The sequence below is a fragment of the Panthera leo genome, chromosome D1 (assembly GCF_018350215.1).
Source record: "Panthera leo isolate Ple1 chromosome D1, P.leo_Ple1_pat1.1, whole genome shotgun sequence".
Taxonomy (NCBI): domain Eukaryota; kingdom Metazoa; phylum Chordata; class Mammalia; order Carnivora; family Felidae; genus Panthera; species Panthera leo.
In genome coordinates this window covers 12750518-12756517 of record NC_056688.1, presented here as the reverse complement: position 1 = coordinate 12756517, position 6000 = coordinate 12750518, and positions in this window count along the sequence as shown.

The following is a 6000-nucleotide window of genomic DNA, read 5'->3' as shown; positions in this document are numbered from 1 at the left end:
TATTAAAGTGTTTTGTTTTGTATGTGTTAATATTCTATTGGTTTCTATTTGATTTTCTATGCTCACTATGGAACAAAGACTTAAGAATAGATTATTAAAAGTAAAGGTAGTGATAAAATTAGTAACATAAATACTTAAGTAATTTTTAAACATAAAGTAAAGAGCTTCTTTTTAAATACCTGTGAATGTGGTGATTTTATGCAATTAAGTAAAGAAAGTATACAAAGGCAATATAGCCATGAATCTCTGGTAATTAAATTTTATGGCATCAATAATCTATTTGTCCTTTGGGTACTATTTTTTAATGAGATTTTGTCAAACATGCAGAAGAAAAATATTTGATGTCTATGTTTCCTTCATTTCTGTCAATGGACTCTGGCCCAAGAGTTGGCATATGGTCTAGGCTTGACAATCAAGGTCCGTTATCCCCTTGGCTATTGGCACTGGTTCCAACATGGACATGTAACCCAAAATGGGACAACCAGAGTCTTCTCTGTTTTCTATCTATATGTATACACTAGGAGAGGGTCTCTGGGATTACAACTCACAAGGACATGTTACCTTTTTCAGCTGTGACATGTAAAGATCCCACCTGAAAATGAAACCAACACAGAAACACAGAGCCAAAAGATGGCAAAGGGGAGACAGAGAACTAACATTGTACTTTAAGCATCTGGATGCAACACCCCTCAACTTTTCTGCCCTCTCTGTACTTTCTAGTTACGAGTTAATACATTCCTTCCCATCCCTCATTAAGGAGTTTGAGGTGGATTTCTATCACCTGTAAAAAAAAAAAAAATGTTCTGTTTAACACAAAAGTGGAAAGCCATCAAAGATTTCATACTTGGCATACAAAGCACAGTCCTCTCTCTGCTAAAGCAATGTGCTTTTCTCTAGGACAAGAACAAAATATTGCCTTCCAGTATGAATTTGATGAATTCTATCAATAAAGTCAAAGGAAAAGCTAGAATTACCAAGCTATCACTCCGTATTGCATTCCTCATCAAGAGAAAAGGTACAAGTCAAACCACTGATGAGTTTATAAAGCCAGTCATGAGTTAATGACAAACATGGTTAGAGCTAAATCTGAATGAACTACTGACAAAATTCTTTCATCAAATGATAGTGCTGTACAAACATTATGTCAGTAGCATACAGTGTCAATTGAAAGGTATGTACTAGACGCATTTTGCTTTGTGGAAGTGATAATGTGGAGTATGAAAAAGTCCTTGGCATCTGTACACATTTATAAGAGATGGAAGCACTTGATGACTTTTTGCTTCTGGTTGTCATCGAAAACTCCTGCTCTAGAGGAGGAATTTTCATGAGCATTATTTTGTGAACTATGGTGTCAAATGGAAAGGAACACTGGGATTATTCCTAATGGAGCAGCAGCTATGTGTACAGCGTGCCATACCTGAAGCCACTTGACTTGCTCAGTTATTAAAGGAACAGTTTTTAAAAACCGTGCTTCCTAATGTTGATTTGTTATGGAAGAAGGTAAGGAATTCAAGTCATTATTGGTTACTGAGCAACTGACACAAATTGATTTCAGCAGGTTGGGCAAAAAAAAAAAAAAAAAATGAAATACTCTTGACTCTCACATTAAAGTTTATTTGCTACGAAAGGAAAAGAACATACATCAGGAATTTGTGTGGTAACAAAAAAAAAACATAACATGAAATTTACCATCTTAACCATTTTTAAATTTACAGTGCAGTAGCATTAGGTATATTCACTTTGTTGTGCAATTGATCTCTAGAACTTCTATCTTGCAACACTAATACTCTATACCCACTAAACATTAATACCCCCTCCTCAACATTTGGTATTTGCTTTTCTACTTTGTTTTTATGATTTTGACTATTTTAGAAACTTTGTATGACTGGAATTATACAATATTTATCCTTTATTGACTGGCTTATTTCCCTTAGAAGTCCTCAACATTTATCCACGTAGCATGTGACAGAATCACTTTTTAGAGACGGTATTGTATTACAGTGTATGTGTATACCCCGTTTTCTGTACCTGTGCATATGTTGATGAACATCGGGTTGTTGCCCTGTCTTGACTATCATGAACAATACTGCAGTGGACATGAAAGTGTATATTATCTCTTTAAAACCTGATTTTAGTTCTTTGGGATGTATACCCAGAAGTAGAATTTTTGGGTCACATGGTAATTCTAGTTTTAACTCTTTGAGGATCCCCCGTATGGTTTTCCATAATAGCTGTATCAGTTTACATTCACAGTAACAGTACACAAGTGTTCTAACGTCTCCACATCTTCACTAATACTGTTTTCTTATGATAGTGGCCATCCTGGTGTGTGAGGTGATTATCTCATTGTGTGTGTAATTTTTTAATTTTTTTATTAAAATTTTTTTAATGTTTATTTATTTTTGAGAGAGAGAGAGTACGTATGTGGGAGGGGCAGAGAGAGAGAGGGAGACATAGAATCCAAAGCAGGCTCCAGGGTCCAAGCTGTCAGCACAGAGCCAGATGCGCGCTTGAACCCCCAAACCATGAGATCATGACCTCAGCCGAAGTTGGATACTTAACCAACTGAGCCACCCAGGTGCCCCTCTTCTTTAATTTATTTCAACAATGTTTTATATTGCAAGTGTACAAGTCTTTCACCTCCTTGGTTAAACTTATTCTAAAGTATTTCATTCTTTTTGATGCTATGGAAAATGGGACTGATTTTCAGATTGGTCATAGTTAGGTATAGACATACAACTGATTTTTACGTGTTGATTTTGTGTCCTGCAACTTAATAAATTTATTAGTTCTAAGAATTCTGTTGTGGAATCTTTAGGATTTTTTAAATATAAGATAGTATCATCTGCAAACATATAATTTTACTTCTTTTCCAATTTGCCCCTTATTTCTTTTTCTCATATAATTGCTCTGGCTAGGACTTCCAGTCCTATGTTACATAGTAGTGGTGAATGTGCTACAAGCCCTTGCTTTTTCCTGATCTTGGAGGAAAAGCTTGCAGGCTTTCCCTATTGAATATGATGATAGCTGTGGGCTTTTGATATACAGACTTTATTATTTGGAGGTAGTTTTCTTCTCTTCCTAGTTTGTCAGATGTTTTTCTCATAAAAGGACATAGAATTTTCTCAGATGTTTTGTTCTGCATTGACTAAGACTGTGGCTTTTGACCTTTATTTTGTCAATGTAGTGTATTACACTGATTTTTAATAAGCTGAGCTATCCTTGTTTCCAGATATAAATTCCACTTGTTCATGACATACAATCCTTTCAATATGCTGATGAATTCACTTTATTAGTATCTTGTTTAGGATTTGTGCATTAATATTCATCAGGGATAGTGGTATGTAGTTTTCTTTTTGTGCCTTTGTGTGGTTTTAGTATTAGAGTAAAGCTGCCTTCCCAGAATGAGTTAGTCAGTGTTCCCGTCTTCTATTCTTTGTAAGATTTGGGGATGGATTGGTGTTAATTATTCTTTAAATGTTATGTAGAATTCTCCAGTGAAGCCATCTGGTTTGGGACTTTTCTTTTTGGGGGAGGTTTTTGATTACTGCTTCAATAAACTCCTTGTATTGAATGTAATTATATATATTTCTAAATGTATTCCTGAGTCAGTCTTGGTAGGTTATATGGTTCTAGGAATTTTTCCATATCTTCTGGGTTGTCCAATTTGTTGTCCTATCCAGTTTTTCAGCACCATTTATTGAAAAGACTCCTTGGTACTATTTTTGCTGCATCCCAGAAGTTTTGATATGTTGTGTTTTTATTTTCACTTGTCTCCAAGTATTTTCTAAATTTTATTTATTCTTTGACGTATCGATAAAGAATGCAGTGTTTAATTTCCACATATTTGTATTTTTCTGTTTTCCTTATGCTAATGATTTCTAGTTTCATTCCATTGTGCATACATCCATTGTGTATACTTCTTTCTTCTGAAAGAAGGCTGATAATTCCAGTCAGGAGCCTTTTTACCATTTCAAATGGCTTACTCAAGTCTTACACATTAGTAACATAGTCGATATCTGCAGTGACCTGAAACTATCGCTTCAAGGCCAAAACATTATAAAATATGTAGACACCAGAATTTCTCTAAAAAACTGAGCCAGAAGTTAATGACTTAAAAGTCAAGACCTTAACACTTAACATTTGATTATTTTACTCATCATAAAATTAATAAAATACCACTGACTTATTTTTAAAATACATCCAAATACAACAAAACTTAAAAAAAAAAACTCTCCAGAGACCAATGAAAGCAAATACTGTGCTGTCATTATAGTGCCGCTAGGTACACGTGTCTGTTGAACACTTGAAATGTGATTGTTGCAACCAAGGAGCTAATTTTTCACTTCACTTAAACAGTCACATGTGACTTAGAGCAATTCTGTTGTACGATGCAGCTCTGGAACAAGAAAAATAATAGATTCTCATTATTTTATACTAATGATCGCATTTGCATTAGAGCATGTGAGATGGGGTGGAAAGCATGTTATAGAGTGACATAGACAAACTTTAGTGTATTCAGAGAAGAGCCATGGTAAGAAAACTGTAAACTTCGTTGTATTGGAACTAGAATGAAGAAATTTGAAGTGGCCTTGGAGGGAAAATGCTAACTCATGTAAGCAGGTAAGATTGCAGTACATGGAAGAATGCATTTATTTTGAAGCTTTCCTTTAGGGGCTCCTGGCTTCCTCGCTCAGTAGAGCATGTGACTCTTGGTCCTGGGGTTGTGAGTTCGAGCCCAAGTTTGGTCTTAGAGATTACTTAAGAAAAAAATCTTTTTTTAGAAAAAGTTTTCTTTAAAAAGAAATAGAACTAGTGGGTAAGTTTGATACAAGAAAGAGCTTTCTATGTGTGTTCCTTTGGTGAGAGGATCCCAGTCCTAACCTGTGTGATTGGGCTATGGCATTAATGCTAAAGTATTGTAGTTTCACTTCCTCTCACTAAGAAACACATTTCAAATGTGGAGTAAACAGTTCCACTCTTGAGACCTTGAACATGTTAATGGGAAAAGTGCATAGTTTAATGCTGAAAGGAATATTTAGAGACATTTATAAAGTCATTTTGGGTCCTCTGGAGGGTATCTCGTCTCATAATTTTGGGGTCAGCAGGAAGCAGGGTTTCAGGATCTGTTATGTTGACTTGATACTTGGTTTCTCTCAATGCATTGATGGGTGTTTGTGATCTCTGATTCTTACTGGAATTTAAAGAACAACTGGTTACCAAATTCCATTTTCTCTAAACTTAAATTATTTAGACTCTTCGTTTCTGGGCAATGCATTTCTTACAATTAAATTATGAATGATGATCTTTTCTGTCCTCACACTAAGCACTAGAGACATTCCTTTCAACTTTGGTTTTCTCTTCATCGCAGCATTATTCACAATTGCCAAAAAGTAGAAACAACCCAAGTGTTAATTGATAGATGGTGGATAAACAAAGTGTGTGTACGTATACAATGAAATATTATTCAGCCTTAAAAAAGGAAATTCTTACATAGGCAACAACATAGATAAAATTTGACATTATGTCAAATGAAATAAGCAGATACAAAAGACAAATACTGTATAATTCCACTTTATGAGCTATACATAGAACATTCTAATTGATAGAGACATTAGAATGGTGGTTGCCAGGTCCGGGGGATAACAGAGAATGAGGGGTTAGTTTATGGGCATAGAGTTTTTGTTTGGGATGATGAAAGGTTCTGGAGCTAGATCATGATAATGTTTGTATAACAGTATGAATATGAATGCATCTGAATTGCACAGCCACTGAATTGTACACTTAAAAATTGTTTAAATGGGGATACCTGGGTGGCTTGGTCACTTGAGCATCCAACTTCAGCTCGGGTCATGATCTCAGAGTTTGTGAGTTCGAGTCCCGCGTTGGGCTTGCTGCTGTTGGCTCAGAGGCCACTTTGGATCCTCTGTATCCCTCTCTTTCTGCTCCTCCCTGCTCATGTGCATTCTTGCATATTCTCTCTCTCTCTCTCTCTCAAAA